This window comes from Pteropus vampyrus, unplaced genomic scaffold, assembly GCF_000151845.1.
Source record: "Pteropus vampyrus isolate Shadow unplaced genomic scaffold, Pvam_2.0 Scaffold539, whole genome shotgun sequence".
Taxonomy (NCBI): domain Eukaryota; kingdom Metazoa; phylum Chordata; class Mammalia; order Chiroptera; family Pteropodidae; genus Pteropus; species Pteropus vampyrus.
In genome coordinates, this window is record NW_011889320.1 from 337,734 (window position 1) to 355,750 (window position 18,017).

Sequence of the window (18,017 nt, forward strand, 5' to 3'; positions counted from 1 at the left end):
CATGCCAAAGAGAAATTTGGTAGGTTACGGTGTCTGCTACAAGAGTTAGAATAGAAGCTGTGCCGACAGGACCATCATCTACAAGATGCTTGGTTATTTTACATTCCTAAGAGTGACTGTTCAGGATAACTTCTAATTAAATGATATTATCATATATTTACTATGTGCCAGGCATATAGTAAGTGCTTTACATGAATTGACTCATTTAAATCTCACACCAACCTATGATCCTCATTCAATAGGTGAGCACAGCGGAGACATGGAGAGGTTGAGTCACTTGCCCTTGGTCACACAGTGAGTAACTGGAGGAGGTGGGTTTGAACCCAGCAGTTTAGTTCCCCTGGTCTTAAGTGCTATGTTGCATTGCTGCTGTATCGGGATTGGAACATGAGAGACCTCTTCCTGTTATATTGGCTTTTCATGAGGCTGGTACCTGCCAGGGGGCAAGATCCAGGAGAAAAGTAAAATCTTGTCCTGTAAAGACCTCCCTCTGCAGTGAATTCTCCAACAAAACAAAGGTCTAAGCATTCTGGGTTTGGTGAGCTTCATGCCATTCTTTCTCTTTAAGGTATAATCATTGTTAGATACCATTTGTAGCTGCTGAGATACATCTGTGATTAAAACAGAAAGGATGAAAGCAGAAAAAAATGGAAGCTCAGAGAAAGATTAAGACAGGGTGATGACAGTATAAAAATTAAGACAGATTAGAAAATGTAGGAATGAAAATTTAGAAAGAATAACATTGTAAATGGCAAAATTTTCTAAAACTCACATTAAAATAGCATGTATGTGAAATAAAAAGTTTAAGAGGATCAAAGATCTAGAAAATAAAAAAATTAAACCTAAAAGTTAAGACTAACATGTTGATAAAATCCTGATAAAATTAACATCTAAAGATATTTAAAAAGATGAAATTTTAAACAGGAACTAGAAGGCCAAGGAGAAATTAAGGTAAAGGCTAAGACTATGAGGCAAAACAAACAAACAAATAAAAAATAAAAATAAATAAATAAAAATATTATGAAGATAAAAAAATCTATTTTTTAAAACTAAGTTTAAAGTGAGACAAGAACAAAAATAGACTATATTCAGATGAAAACGGCAGGTTGGAAACAGTGGTCTGGGTGGGTCTAGGTGCCGCAGCTGAGGAGGCCAAGAACAACTGACACTGTGTTTGATGAGAAATATTTTCTGCTTACTCACAGCACTTAGCCCACAGCAGTATCAGCCTGCACAGGTACGGAGGAGGCTCGTGGTGCTTTAACGCATCCCATGGCAGAGCTGGGGCTTTCCCAAGTTGCACCCCCAGGGCAGCAAACACTCCTTCACTTTGGTTCTCGGAATAAGTTCGATTCTTAGTCCTTTCATTATCTTTTACTTCTTTAGAGGTGAAATTAGCATATGAAAGGCATGAATAAATGTATTCTATGTTATCTCCTTGAAGTTCTTGTAATGTTTGGTCATCACACTGTCTACACACACACACACACACACACACACACACACACACACACACACACACACACACACACACACACACACACAGCCTTATTGCCTTGCTTCATTGCTGAGGTTGTAATACTTCTTACAGAGCCTGAGTTGCTTGGTTATTTGTTCCTTTCACTGTAATTGGTGGAGGTGAATTGGGTGGAGAGCATGAGACCATCTACAGGGCTTGCTCTTGGACTGGGCCGTTAGGGTGAGGGGGAGGTGATAAGGGAAAGTGGAGATTCAAGGATGCCTCCCAGGTGTCTGGGTATCTGCCTTTGTGATGGCGGTGGGGATGTCAGTACAAGAGAAGACCAAGTGGTGGTAGTGATGGTTAGGAATCAGGTTTGGGCTGGGACTAGAATACTCTGGGGCTGTCTATAACCCCTAAATGCCTTTTAAGGCTTTAACTTCATAACACAGTTCTTCCCAATGTCAAAATGGGATTCTCTGGAGGTAGCAGATGGCTTGTTTCATTTACTAACAGGGCATGATAATTCTGGTCCACCACTCATGGGTATTGGGGGGCATTCCTCAAAACATTTTGCATTATTAATTGGCCATCCATCATCGAGAGACCAAAGTCAGACTAAGCACATCACCTCGAACCTTCCATGCCTCACCACTCTGGAATTAGAGTCCACCAATAACTTTCGGCAGTTCTCTAAAAATATGCCCTTCATAGCAATGATAAGTTTCTATCTCTTGAGGCACCACTGAAATCTTCCAGAACCCCAGCCAAGTTGAGCCTAATGAATCGCCTTGGTGCTTGAACAGTTCTTTAGAATACATGCTGCATCCAAGGCTGCCAGTAGAAATGGGATGGACTTTATTATACTTCATGTATTTAGGGTTTCCTTTTTCTACCTTAAAAGTTGACTTGTCCTGTTGACAAAACAATTGGTTTAGCTTCCTTTTATCAAATTATAACATTTTTAGGTCCTGCCTTGCTGGCCTTACACCTAGGTCCCTTTGGCTGATATTTTGGTTGTTCCTAAACTCTTCAGCCGCACATTTTGAATTTTGTTTACTCCCACGGATGGCTGGTCGCATCCATTGTAGACAGTTTATAGTCTCTCAGAGAAGAACAATATTTCTCCAGAAGCTATGGACTGGAGGCATGCTTGTCGTACAAGCATCTCACCCCAAGTCACTCTGCAGCATCTTGTGGTTTTCCTTTGGCCCACACGAGGCAGCCCTGGGCTCACTTGGCCTAGAGGATGTGGGGATACGTCCACCCAACCCTGCAGCCTTCACACGGGCTGGCGCGCTTTCAGCCAGGTGTCCAGTCAGAACGGATCCGCCTGATGAACTTACGTACAGTGACTGTCCTTCTTTTGTTCTTGTCTTTGCTCTTCTATTCCTGTTTATAACTATTTTTGGTTTCCTTGGTTTCATCTCTCAGTTCTGGCTTTTAAACATCAAAAGGATGTTTTCCATCCTCTGTTCTTTTTCTCCTCTGGATCTTCCCACCCTTGGCTCCATTGGACACTCCCTACACACTGAAACCCTGGAACCCCACCAGCTTCTGCCCTGAACCCCTGGAACCCTACCAGCCTCTGCTTCCTACCCTTCCTGCGCTTCTTCCATTCTCTACGAATTCTGCCTATATCACAGTTTTGCTGAGGATTCTAGAGACCTACGTGAACATTAAAAACCGAAGGCTTTTATGGGTTCATTTATTCTCTAAACAAACATTGAAGCCTTTGTGTGGCAGGCAGCGTAGACGCAAGGTTAAATAAATATTTTCCAGCTTCAAGTTCAGTTAGAGGAATTCTGAATTTGCAAATACTATGACGACGATTTTTAAAACATTAAGGTATTCAGAACAATTTAACGTATCTTTCCTTTGTATGAAGCATATGATAGTGGATTTCTTCAGTACACAGGCTCAAGCCACTGTTGACTTTGACGCTGTATTCCTGAATTTTGATTTTTCTATGGTCACCACTGGGCACTTGACCTCTACAGCATTTGACACTGGTGACCACCCGCTTACCGCTATTCTTTTCTCTTCTGCATTCTCAGCACCCAACATTCTGGGTGCTCTTTCAGGGTTCCTTTTTTCACACCTACAATATTGATTTTTTTTTTTTTCAGGTTCTCTCCTTAGCCATTCTCTCTTTCCTACACACCTCCCTGGGTAGGCCGACCTTTCAGCGGGTTTCTCAACCGAGCCTACTCCCTGACCTGAAACGCTTTCTTCCTTACCCTTTTTATTTGGTTGGCGTTGCCACCATCAGCTTTTCCCCACTTGTGTCTGGACAGGCCTCCTCCTCCTCCGGAAGGCTCCTGTCGCTTCTTTGACTTCGCGTGTCCTATCATGTAGGACACCGCCTGCCCTCCCTCCCAGCAGCCTGAGCATTCTGAGGGCAGGCACCCCGCCTGGGGGGGTCCCCGTTGTGACCCCAGTGCCTACCCTGCACCTAGCTCTGGGCAGGTGTCGCTGGGTAAAACCCTGTCACAGGAAAGGGCCGGCGAGGCTGCACCCGGGGACTACCCGCGGGGTGAGAGCCCAGCCCGTGGAGGGCCCGGGCGGGGGGCTCAGCAGTAGGGGCGGGAGGGCACCGATGACGGCTGGCTCCGGAGCGGGGTTTCAGGGCCAGTCGGGGCCGGGCGAGAAGGCGTCCCGGAGGTCGCCTAGCGAGAGCCACCGGCTACAGCAGGTCGCCCCCGTGAGGCGAGACCGGAGAAGCCGCGAGGCCCCCGACTCGGCTCTTTCGCCCCGGCCGCCGCGCAGCTGCCGCAGACCACCGCCTGCGCCGCGCACACGCCTCGCGCGCCGCTCTTGGCCCCTTCCGGCCACCGTTGCTCCCTGTACCGCCGCGCCCGTGACCCGGAAGAGCTTTCTCCTTAGCAACTGCGGGACCGCGGCGGCGCCGGCCTCCGGGGAGCAAGGGTGAGGCCTCCCGCCCCGCTGCGCGCGCCCCACCTCGACCCCCTTCTGAGGACCGACCCGGGTCTGGCCCGCGGGGCCTCGCGGCCCCTCGTGGGGCGCCGGCGGCGGCCCCGGGCGAGCGTCCTCCGCCTCTGGCATCTCTCCCGGGCCCTGGCTTCGCCCCTGCCCACCCCACGCCCCCTGCTCCCGGCAGACCTGGCTTCCGAGGCCCCGCTCCTCGCCCCCCGCCCTCTCCTGTAGCCCAGTGCGGTGCGCGAGGAGGAAAACCAGAATTGAACAGAGCCGGTTGCTGTAGAGAGGATGCTTCTCGAGGCTCGGGTCACCTGTGGATGATGTTTGGGATGGGCAGGGATGGGGCGCCTCAGGAGCCTTGAACAGTAGCCACTCAGCTATAATGCTTGATGTTTGCCTGATGCTTTCCAAAGTGATACACTGTATCTGCTTGGTGGATTGTGGAGACTCATTTAATTGACTATTTTGAACTGATCCTTTTCTTGGTAATTAGCTTTTCCAGTCTTTAGTGATGTGCAGTTAGTATTCTGTAGCTTAGATTTTGTATCTTCCAAGTTTATACAGAAGGAACTCTCCTGGGACTGAGGAGGTTTAGGAAAATTTCAAGTGAAATTTGCTACGTTGGAGAAAGTAGGGGAAGGCGTTGTTAACAGATTTAACACACTATCAAAATCCTAGTCGCCTTTTTTTTTTTTCCTGGAAATTGACAAACTGAAATTTATATGGAACTACAGGGGACTGAAAACCTCTATTAATTGTGTCTTATTTGACCGTTGGTGGATAACGACCTTATATTGAATGCAATGGTGGTGGAACTAAAACTGAGGCATTATGAACAATTTTGGGGAATGACAGTATTTGGGAATAAAATTCGGGAGTGTATATATTAAAATCCATTATTCAAAACAGTATAATTTCTTTTCAGTTCACTAAGTATTTATTAAGCACCTACAGTGTTATATGCACCCGGAAGGACACATATAAGAAGTGAGACTACACACATTAAATTTTAGAAAAACTATAAAATAACATTTGTTTAAATGCAAAGTCAGTGACGGGAGTAATCAGTATGGTCTGAGTTTTCAGGGATATGTTTATGGATTATATCTCTAAAGTATAGAAACTGTCTCTTGATTTGTCTTTAAAGTATAGATACAACTTGTAATTGTATTGGAGGGGACAGAGAATCCTCAATACTTTATATTTTTAAGGGGTTGGGTAATGGTCTCATGTGACTTTTTGTAGTATTTAAATTTCTAGGGTCACTCGATTGCAGTATATATTTCTTCCACTCTTGGCACAAATCTGGCAATTTTGTATTTGAGATCTCATATGATGAGGCTACTAGTATGGGGCTTTGCCATTTAGAGATTCTTTCCTCTGCTTCTGCAGTTGGTGTCAACTTCTATGGTTGGTGTCTTATAGGAGACACCACAGTTTAGAGTTAGTTACAGTTTCATACATACTTCAGAGTCTTGTGAAATGTTTTCCCTTCACTTCCAGAATGCTTCCTATGTAGCAGGCACTGTATCAGGAAATGCCAAAAACAACAGCAACCAGTAGTTCTGCTTTATCTTTGGTGTGTGTGTTTAACCTACCTGCCTTTGATGCTGAGTGTTTGGCTAGAGACAGAAGGGCCAAAGAAATTTATACAGGTATACTACTTTTTATTGTGCTTCATAGGTGCGTTTTTTTTCTTTTTTCTTTTTTTTCTTCCAAAAGGAAGATAAGACTCACCACTAGCAAAAGGATTGCTACTTGCTTTATTGCATTACTTTATTACAGTTGTCTGGAACTGAAGCTGCAGTATTTCCGAGGTATGCCTGTATAGGTATCTGAATTGACTTTTTTTTTTTCCCCTAAGAGTTGAATAGGGATTTTACACTCCATTTTTTGGGCATTCTCCAAAGGTTCATTTTGCGAAGATGCGCACTCTTAAGGAGACCTCTTGCGATGTTTATTGCTTTCTTATATGTTTAGTGCCCATTTATTCACTTAGTTAACAAATATTTGATACTAGTCACTGTGTTTGGCATTGGAAATGGGGGAGAGTGAATGCATATGTGGTCCTTGCCCTCAGCAGATGATATTAAAGAATCACATGCATGTAAATTGCAACTGTGACAAGTATTTGAGTTAGGGAAGTCAGAGAAGTGACATTTGAACTGAAATCTGAAAGCTGCACAGGAAAGGAAGAGTGTTCCACTTAGAGCAGACAGCAGGGGCAAAGATCCTGTGATGACGGGGTTAATGAAGAGGACTGGGGACTTACGGTACAGCTTGACAGATGGAGCGGGAAGGGTGTAGAAGAATCTGGGGGGAAAAGGGGTTGGAGAGGTGGGCCAAAGGGTGCTAGACCTTGTAAACAGGTTGAGGAGTTTCTTTTTTTTTTTATCCTTAGAGTAAATAGAAACCTTTATGGTTTTATGTAGGGACTTAGGCTGGATTGTGAGTGGGGGTGACACAATTAGACTTTTTGAATAGCCCGCTTCGTATTTCTACTACTGCTTAGTATTGGATACTTTTCTGAGCTTTATCGTTGTTGGGGAAGCCCCTGTGTCTCACTAGCAAGACATGTCCACTCTTGCTTTTAATTGGGAGAAAAGGAATTCTAGAGATCAGGATTGGACACTAGATGTTAGTTGATTTGAAATATTTTTGCATCATTGTGACCTCTAGGACACTAATTGCCGTGACTTTCTTTCTGTGGTAATTAATAAAAACATAAAATTTACCTTCTTAATCATTTTCAAGTGTACAGTTCAGTGGCGTTAACTCTATTTACATTGTTGTATAGCAAATCTCTAGGACTTTGTCATCTTGCAAAACTACAACTGTACCCATTGAACAGCACCCTATTTCTCCTCCCCCTCTAGCTCCTGGCATCCACCCTTCTACTTTATATTTCCTGGATTTTGACTACTCTAGATATCTCATATAAGCGAATCATACAAGATGTGTTCATTTTTACCTTCATGCTCCTCCCTGGAATATCCTTTCTCCCATGGGTTAATTCAGATCCTCCCAGTTCTTTAAGACCCAATTCCTCTCTCTTGTCCTTCAGCTTAGATTAGTAGACCCAGAGTGGAGAAGCCTTAGAAGTCATCCTGTCCAACCCTCTCTTATTCTAGGTGAGAAAATTGAGTCTTACGTTTTCCTGATTTGCCCAAGGACGGACATCTAGTGAGTCAGGCAGAGTTGGGACTAGAGTTCTAGTCTTTCAACTCTTGGGTGGGTGCCTCTTCTGCTTCGGCCTACTTACATGTTGTGAGTATCATTCTTTAGTTAGATGGGAAGTACCAGAGTCGTACAGAAACATTCCCATGTCTCCATAACATTATGCTGAGGCATATTAGATGCGTAGGAAATATTTTTTGATGAATTGATTGTCTTCAGGACTTTTATTGCCTAAGAGGTAGCCCTACATAAAATTTTGAACTTCATTGATTTCATATCCTTAATTGTATTAATCAAATTTACTTTGGTCCTTCTGCAATTGAATAATTTTTTGACTTTTGCAATCAGAGTTAAGACTTCCTGACCTTTTCTTAACACTTTCTTTATTGTATGTATTTGCCCATGACACATATACTTACTTGGGTTTTGCGAATTTTGATGAAAATTTAATGAAGAAACCATCAGAAATGAAAAGCCTAATGCATTAAACTCTTTAGGTTAGTTGATTTATCTTTGAGGCAAAGGTTTGTGCTTCTTTGAGGGCTTCATCGCTGCTAGGTATTTCTGAAAGAATCATATTTGTACCACATTTTATAGTGCTCACCTCAGAATGCCTAAGGACCAGTTGATTTTGGGTATCGGACTGGAAGTGATTTTGACATGGCTCAATATTTTAAGGGCAGAAAAGTGTAACAAAGGATTTTCTCGTGTGAGGAAGATTTGCAGTTTCCCCATTTATCCCAGATTGCTTTCCTGTAATGTTGTATGACCGGCCTCATAGAATCCAGCTTTTAGAATGTCCTCTTATTTTACCCTTCAAAATTTTTTTTTGCTTTATACAGGGAGTTGCTGTGGGAAATAAAATTCATTTTCACTCAGATACTACTGAGCACGTGTACAAATCAAACCGTGGGCTGGGATAGACCCGTAGATTCTTCTGAGCTCCAGCTGTCTCTGCTGTTATTGGTGATGTCAGGGAGACTTGGCTAGAATTCTTGTTGTCTGTAGTAGCCTGAGGGTGGTGGTGAAACTGAACACGATGCTTCTTTGTGTCATGTAACAGGACACAGAAAGATTTGACAATGGGGACTTCTCAGATAGCATTTAATTTGGAACCATAGCAAGAACTTGATGCCCCAGAGTTGCAATTATGTGATTAACTCCAGTGTTGAGGCTAGAATTGGTCAAGTTTAGTCAACTATTAGTCTAAAGAAACTACCTTTTCCTCCCCAATTTTTAAAATTGTGGTTTATTGCGGGGATTATAATTTATGGATCCCTTTCTATTTGTCAAGTAATTTACATGTGTTGTATCATTTACTACCAATTGTTGTACAGTGAGGAAGATGATTTGACTCTTATTGAGAAAACGGGAGTCATAAGGCAATAAGTGTTGGAACCAAAGTATGGACTCATGTCTGTCTGATTCCAAAGCCCATATTTCTCTCATTACATTGCATCGTGCTACTTTCTGCAGACAAGTTCTGATTTCAGCATTTACACCAGGCATGAGAACATCAACATAAATACTATAGGAATGATAAAGAAAAGGGCAAGGAATGAAGTAGACTGATTTAGTAGGAGTGTTAAGCCTTTAAATGAAGGAAAGTGATTGTTGGAGTATCTGATAGGCTTGAGAGCTTGGGCGCCCAAACCAGGAGGAGGCAGGAAGTTATATAATGCTAATTGAAGAACTCTGTTCGTTAGGTTCCTCTGCAGGCTTCCTTTGATGAGATTGGATTGTTTCTATCTCCCATTAGGCTTTGATGAGGAAGAGAAGTTTGTGGTGATTATCTGGGTGCTGAGAGATTCAGCGAGAAGCCCTAATGTTTCTGTTTAACTTCACCTCATGCAGAGAGCATATCATCTTCTGGGAAATAGTTGCTCCTTTCTCTCCGCTGATTAAAGAGGTCAGCTTTAATCAGGTTTAAAGGGCTGAGTATGAAACTGTAGCAGCAATTATACAAAAAAGGAGGTAATAACACATTGTTATTTTTGGACAATTCTACTTAAAATCAACAGTTTACATGGTTTGCTATTCTTTTTAGTTATTTTAAGTTTTTTTAAATGAAAACAATATTTGAATTGTTCAGAGATCTTTTGCTCCAATAAGACATTTATTTTCTTTATGATTTACTGAATTTTGCCAGTTCAAACCAGTCTTAATAGTTTGGGAATGGTACCTTATGAATTATATGACAAAAATACACATTATTAACAATTTTTAGTGAATGCATTAGGGCCCAGTTCGTATTATGAAGGATTATTAATTATCAGGACCATATTTGTTATAGCTGATTTACTGAGGTATAGTTGACATGCTATAAACTGTATGTATTTAGAAGTACAGTTTGTTAAGTTTTGGCACATTGTGGACTCATGAGACCATCATCACAAATAGAGGGTGAACATATCCATCACCCCAAAACCTTCTCACATCCCTGGCTTCTTGACCCCCATCCTAGACAACTACTTATCTTTCTCTCATTATATATTAATTTTCATTTCCTAAAATTTTACATTAATGAAATCATACAGTATGTAGTTACGCTTCTTTCATTCACTAAAATTATTTTAAGATTCATCCATGTTTGTTAGTGTATCAGTAGTTGATTTCTCTTTAATTCTGAGTAACATTCCTCTGTCTGAATATAGCACAGTTTATTAATACATTCACCTAATAATGGACATATTGTTTCCAGTTTTGGTTACAAATAAGGCTGTTATGAAATTTGTGTACAAGTCTTTGTGTGGACATATACTTTTATTTCTCTTGGCTACGTAAATATCTAGGAGTATCCCACATATAAGTGATATCATTCACTTATAAGTGTTATCATTCACTTATATGTGGGATATAAACCTAAAAGCAACAAATGAACAGGACAAAGAAAGAGAGACTCATGGACATGGACAATGGACTAGTGGTTACCAGAGAGGAGTGGGGAGGTAGACGGGGTAAAAGGGGTCAAATATGTGGTTACAGAAAGAGATCTAGCTATGGGAGGTGAACACACAGTGTAAATATATATATGCCTTACTGTAAAAATGTACAGCTGAAACTTATTGGATTTCATTAACCAGTGTCACCATAAAAAAAAAATACTTAGGAGTAGAATGGCTGGATTATAAGGTAGATATATACTTAACTTTTAAAGAAACTGTCAAAGTTTTTCAAAGTGGTGTACTATTTTACATTCCCACCAGCACTTGGTATGGTCAGTCTTTAAAATTTTAGATGTTCTAATTTGTGGTGGTACCTCACTGTGGTTTTAATTTGCATTTTCCTAATGACTAGTGATACTGAGCATCTTTTCATGAACTTATTTACTATCTATATAGCTTTGGTGCAGTGTCTGTTCAAATCTTTTGACCATTTTTAATTGGGTTCTGTGTTTTCATATTACTGAGTTTTAGAAGTTCTTTATTCTGGTTATAAGCCCTTTTTCAGACATAAGATTTGCAAATATTTTCTTTTACTTGGTTTTCATTCTCTTAATGATATCTTGAAGAGAAGTTCTTAATTTTGATAAAGTCCAATTTATAATTTTTTTCTTTTATGGATTGTGCTTTTGTTACTTTAAGAAATCTTTGCCTAAGTTGATATCACAAAGACATTCTCTTAAATTCTGGAAGTTTTAGTTTTAGGCTTAACATTTAGATCTATGGTCCTCTTTGAGTTAATTTTTATATGTAAGCAAAGTATGGATCAATTTTTATTTTATTTTATTTTTACATATAGAATCCAACTGTTCTAGAACTATTTGTTGAGAAGACCATTCCTTCACTAAATTGTCTTGTATCTAGGTTGTACTTAGGTTGAAAATCTACTTATATACGTGTGGTTTTATTTCTGGCCTTTCGTTTCACTATTGACCTATTTGTCTATCTCGATACCAATACTACACTGACTTGATTACTGTAGTTTTATAACAAGAATCGAAATCAGATAGTGTAAGTCCTTCAACTTTGCTGTTCTTTTTCCAGATTTTGGCTCTTTGAAGTCCTTTCATTTCTAAATTAATTTCAGAATCGGCTTGTTAGCTTTTCAAAAGAGTCTGCTTGAGAATTTGATTGGGATTGTATTGAATCTATGGATCCCAATTTGGGGAGAATTGTTATCAATGTTGAGTCTTCCAACCCATGAACATACGATAGTGTCCATTTAGGTTTTCTTTAATTTCTCTTAGCAATATTTTGTATTTTTCTTGGGGCAAATCTTGTACTTTTTTTTTTTTGGTCACAGTTATCCCTATGTATTATATATTTTTTGATGCTATGGAAATGATGTTTTTAAAAAATTTATATTTTTGAATATTTGTTGCTAATATATAGAAATATGATTGTATTTGTACATTTGTACTGTCAACCTGGTTATGCTTACTAATTCTAGTAGCTTTTTATAGATTCTATTGGATTTTCTACATACATATTGTCATCTGCGAATGCACACAATTTTACTTCTTTTTGATCTTTTATATTCTTTTTCTTATTGCACTGGCTATAATTCCCAGTCCAGTGTTAAACAGAAACAGTGGGAGCAGACATACTTGTTTTGTTCCTGATCTTAGGAACTGTCTTTTGCCATTAAGTATGATGATAGCTATAGGCATTTTGTATGTGCTCTTTGTCATTCATTCTTTCTATTCCTAGATTACTGAGAGTTTTTATCAGAAATGAATGTTGGATTTTGTTATGCTTTTCCTGAATCTACTGAAATCATACATTTCTTCATTTTTAGTTTCTTAATATGGTGAATTACATTGATTTTCAGATGTTAGAAATAACCTTGCATTCCTGAGATAAACCCTACTTGGTCCTGATGTACTGTTCTTTTTATATATTTTTGGAACTGATTTCCTAAAATTTTGTTTAAAAATTTTGCATCTATGATTATGACATACTAGTTTGAGATATTTTTTCTTGTAATATCTTTGTTTTTGCTTTGGTATCAGAACAATGCTGACAACCTTGAATGGGTTAGGAAGTACTATTACCTTTCCTTTAATTTTATGGAATAGTTTGCATCTGTTATTACTTTCCTTCTACGTTAAGTACTTCCTTTAATGCTTCTGGTAATACACATTTGCTGGTGATAATTATTTCAGCTTTTATGTGTCTGAAGAAGTTTGTATTTTGCCTTTGTTTTTGAAAGATATATTTGCTGCATAAAGATTTCTAGGTTGACAGTTTTTTTTCTACCAGTGCTATAAGGATTTTGAGTCACTGTGTTCTACCTTGCTTGTTTCTCACAAAAATCTGACATCCTTATCTCTGTTCCTCCGAACTTAATAGGTCTTTTTTCTCTGCTGCTTTTAAGATTTTCTCTTTAAACTGGTTTTAAGAAAATTGATTATGATCTGTCTTGGTATAGTTTTATGTTTCTTGTGATTTGTATCATTGACCTTCTTGGATTTGTGATTTTATAGTTTTTAATCAGTTTGGAAAATTTTCAACTCTTCAAATGTTTTTACTTTACCCACCTCTGTCTTTCCTTACCTTTGCAGATTTCAGTTACACATTTATTAGGTTGCTTGAAGTTGTTCCACAGCTTACTGATGCTCTCTGTTCATTTTTTCTTTCTGTTTCCGCCCCCCCCCCCCCGCATTTTGGATAGTTCCTATTACCTTATTATCAATTTTACTGATTTTTTCTTCAGCAGTGTCTAATCTGCTGTTAATTAAATCCAGTCTGTTTTTCATCTCAGGCATCATAGATTTTTATCTCTAGAAGTTTGATTTGGATTTTTTTTTTTTTATATCTTTAATGTCTTTTAACCTGTTCAATATTTCCTCTAATTTTTTGAACATATGAGACACAGTTCTAATAACTACTACTTTTCTGTCCTTTTTTATTATTCTCATATATTTTTGCATTCTCTCTGTCTTTGTCTCGGACACAAACACACCATATTTATTAAAGAAGTAATACAAAGTACATAATAATTTCCCTACTTTGTGTATTTGGAAACAGGCTTAAGAAAGGTAGTTTGGCTTGGTCAAAGTTAGACAGTTAATGTTCACTTTTAAATTCAGAGTTTTCCCAACTTCTGCTGTTTCCATTACTCCTGCTTCAGTACAAGGGATAAGACAAGTATAGAGCTAAAATAGGAGTAAGAGTAGAAAAGGCACCATAATCAAAAGAGAAGAATTATGACAGATTAGAAGGGAGTGTGTAGGTTATAAAAGACTTCCAAAGATGCAGGAAGCTTTTAGGATCAACCTTTGAAGGGCAAGTCCAATTTTACAGGTTTCTTTAAGGAGGATAAAGCATTAGAGGAGGAGAGAAGAGCTCCTATAGTGCGTGGGGTTGGAAGAGCGGGGCATGTGTTTAGCAGAATTGGTCGTGAATGTGGATAGCAGATGACTAGAGCGGTTGACCTGAACTATGGAATATTGTTGATGGCTTTAACACAACTTTTTTATACTTCTTGTCTCTTCAGCTGCTGCATGCTTCTGACACAGGGATGGTCTCTTTTAACATTCTCTTTTATTACTTAGTGTAGACTTGCACATAATTAATTCACAGGTTATCGATTGATTAATAAAATCTTATAGCATCTTTAGTTCTACTTTTTTTGGTACTTGTGATTGCACTGTTTATTGTATAAGAAATCTTAAATCTTGTGTTCATAAAATTTCTTCCAAGGAACTCAGCATACTCATTTATTGATTGTCTCAGCAGTCAGTTTACCATGCTAAGGGAGTATCACACTTCTTCAGGCATCCAGAATCCTACTTCAACTTGTCATTGTGTAATCTTGTACTGTTCTAATGAAAGGAATGCTCACATGATAGTGTTGTGGGCAGAGCCCAGGCCCGGTTTTCTGGGACTTTTTAACTTCTGGCTGATAGAGAAGAGTGTGTATGGTACTGACCTTGAACTCACAACTGCCCGCAACATGCAGAATTGGCTGTGACATAGGATGCGCTCACTCTAATTTTTGTATCTCAAAAGAATTGAGAGCAGAGATTTCAACCAGGGTTTCATTATTTCAATCAACTGAAAAAATAATTAATAGGAAAATATCTTATTATTCAAATTACATCATTCTTCCTGCAGTGCTCTTAATTATTTTATGCAAACCTTTTTACCCTTGAGTTCTGGCAAGTGCCCTCTTTGCTGAAGCTCCTTGAAGTCAACGCCAGTTGTTCTCAGTGAGTTTAAACAAAATGCACTGCTCGTTGCTGTAAGCCTGCCCCACCTCCATGAATCTCTTTGTTGGTACAATTTCAGAAGAAAAGATGAAAATCAAGGATTTTGCAAACTCCTAACAGGTGACTAATTAGAAGGACATGATAGAACCAGATTTTCAGTGACAGAGATTGAATCTAGAATTAAAAGACTATGTATGCCTTTACATACATTCAGCATAGTCTTGTTAGTTTTAAAATTGTGGTCTTTTATTTCATGCTGAGAAGTTACAAAATAATGTATGCAAAATATGTGGTGAGGTATACAGAATAATAAGACAATGGACATCCATGTACCCAAACAGCTAGTTTAAGAAAAAATTGTTATTGCCGTTGAAATTCTCTCTGATCCTGTTTTTAATCCTACCTCTTCCTCTTTTAGAGGTTACCTGAGTTTTGTAATTTCTTCATATTTGAACCACATAGTTTATATCCTTAAGTTGTTATTTAATTTTGCATGTTTTTTGAAATTTATAAAATGGAATCACAATGCAGGTGTTTTTTAGTATTAAATATTTGAAATTAAGTTTTGAACATCCAATAGCTGGTTGTCTTAGCAAACTGAAAATGAGGGCTTAGAGGAAACCGTACTGTCTGTGCTTCAGGCCAGGTAAGGATTGCTTCTTCCAGCATCTTCTGCAGTGCTTGGCCCAGTCTTTGTTAATTGTCTTGAAGAAAGAGCTTAGAAAGGTAGTTTTCTAATCTCTGATCTGTCTGGGAGTTGTTCTTCATAATTAGGTATGGAGATTAAAATATCCTTTTTCTTTCTAAATTTCTTTTAAGGTCACTACCATCTGAAGTAATACAAAATACATGTGTACGGGTTTGCCAGGGTTACAGTTGCTGTGGGAATCTTAACTTTGGATTTCCTCACATCTGGATTATCGAATCGTGCTCTGTATGAATATAGGTTTCATATTTAATGTGCATCTAGAGGCAGCAAGACCTTAATGATGTAGCTTCCCCATAAACGACAAGTAGAACACTGGCAGCATGAAGTTTTAAAATAATTCTAAGATTCTGGACATCCCACACTCCGCCCTCCTGCTCAGAAGGCTCGCACAGCACTGGGAGGCTGGGCAGAGGAGGCGGGTGGCGGTGGGGGCCTAGCGTATCTCCCTAGCCCGCAGGCCTCAGGTTTGCTTTGTCTCCCGGAGAAGCAGGGATTCCTGGGTTGCTGTTTGAGGTCTCTGAAGCAGCAAGGAGAAGAAATATCACAGGTTTGTCTTAGTTGCATTTCAGTGTTTTTGCAATTATTTTGGTTACTTGTCTTAATTGTCCTATTTGTTACTAAGTACCTGAAGTTGTTAACTATTAAACAGATCGATGGCGATGCCCTTCTGGGTGGTAGAGGTGTTTATCTGGGAAATGCAGAGTTTTGAAAAGCGGCAAACTCTGGACTCACCATCTTTCAAAGTCATTCACGTTGACAGGTGTGAATATGGAACATCATTTCTCCACAGATGGAGGGCTACCATCAGTTGGTCTTGTTGGATCTCTGCCAGGTTCCCCAGTACAGGGCACTCAGCTGACAGGGCGGATTCAAAATCGGCAAGTTGGCGTAGGGGGTCATTAAAGTGTCCTCGTATTCCTATCTGTGGTCTGGAGTTAGTCTTAGTCATTTAGCTGTTTAGAATTTAGTGTCCTGCATTTCTCCAGATATCTTGAATAATGCCGGAATTCTTCTCTATGACTTCGATGGGACAGGAAAACTGCTCGTAACTTTGCATGTGTTCTGTGAGCTTTCTGGAAGACACTACAGGGACCTTGTGTGTTGGCAGGAACGTAATCCTTAACGAGGCCTTACCTTGCATGGGGCTGAATGAATCTAAAGGTAGTAAGTTCCAGATGTTTCACCTACAGCCCAGAGAGTAGGCATTGCTGTAGCAACATTTTTCCAAGAAGAAAGTAATGATATAACTGATGGATTTTTTAAAAAAATGAAGCGCTAACATAGAAGTCACATCGATACTGATCTCTTGTGTAAAGTTAAAAAAATAGTTTTCATGAAAACTGATATTTTATTTGAAATAATAAAAAGATAGGGAAAACCCTGTTCAGTTCTTGTATATTTTAGTCCTTTTGTTCAGTCAATTGTGGATTTTGAAATTCACATATTTTTCCAAATTGCCATGATAAAAATTGGCCACGTGCAACCCGCTTTTCCTTTGTCTCATTAATGGTGAGAGATTAGTGTATGTGGGTGGATGATGGCTTTGATTACCATTTAAATTATGCATATAGCTGGTAGGTGAACTATTTTTTAGTTCTGTTATTGAAGAGTTGCTTCTGTATCACAGCATGAAATTTGGATGACCCTATATGATAACCTTGCTCCATAAAATGTATGCTTTATGTAAGTAAAAGCGCTAAGTGATAATATTAGTTGTTGCTGAATTGTTTGCTGAATAGAACATTTTGCCATTTATGACCTGTGATTTAGAATTTTCAAAAGGGGATTTAAAAGTCTTCCCACATGCTTCAGTGTAATTTACTATGTGTATGTGTGTATCTATGGAGAGATGAAGAGTGTGCGTGTGTGTGTGTGTGTCCTGCATCTTTTTTTCTACTTTGTGTATGTTTTTAAAATTTCAAAATAAGGAGATAAAAAAGTTTCCCCAAAAGTAATGAAGAAAAATGATAAGATCCCAGACAGACTTTATTTGACAGTGAGGACCAGGAGTTAATGGAAAAGATATCACGACTTCCAGTGCCTCTTAGGGCGGCTTTTTCAGCGCTGCTGGAGTACTGCCCCTGAATTACTTCAGGAGAGAATATTATTTGATCCTGTTATTGCCCAAGTTTACTGATCACGGTAGAGATATTTCAGTGTGATTTCTGCCATGTTTTGAAAATACCTCCCCCCTGCCTTCTTTTTATACTTCCTTTTGCTGTTTGGAGTCACACATGAATTCTGACATCAGTGGGTGCATCCTGTGCTTCTTTAGATTCTGATTTCCATTAAAAAATTGAAGTTTTTCTTTAGTTCCTAGCGTTTTATATTTCACAAGTTTCTCTCTTCCTTCCTGCACTGGATAAAGAGAGATTTCTTCTTGTTTCTAAAGGTACTTGTGTTTAACCTAAGGCTTTTGCTGTTTTGTCTAGAATTTGTTTCCAAAGTCTGCACATTTATCCCAAAAAGAGAAGATAGAATAAATTTCAGGGAGTTGAAAGTACCAATTGGTGTGAAGGTCTTTAATGCATAAGAAGTAATCTCATTCATTCAAATTTAGTAATTCTGTTGATCAG

The 18,017-nt window shown here is 39.2% G+C and overlaps 1 protein-coding gene across 5 annotated transcripts in view; it reads left to right on the forward strand.

Moving 5' to 3' along the window:
• Positions 1-4,292: 4,292 nt before the first annotated feature.
• DIS3L2 (DIS3 like 3'-5' exoribonuclease 2) overlaps positions 4,293-18,017 on the forward strand; it is a 296,670-nt gene continuing 282,945 nt past the window's right edge. For 3 of the 5 annotated variants that reach the window (XM_023525183.1, XM_023525184.1, XM_023525185.1), the window contains exon 1: positions 4,294-4,387. The gene's annotated coding sequence lies outside the window, so the exon portion shown is untranslated. Of the gene's footprint in view, positions 4,388-18,017 lie in introns of all 5 variants that reach the window. The other 2 variants (XR_002777885.1, XM_011383718.2) reach the window with 1 other exon arrangement.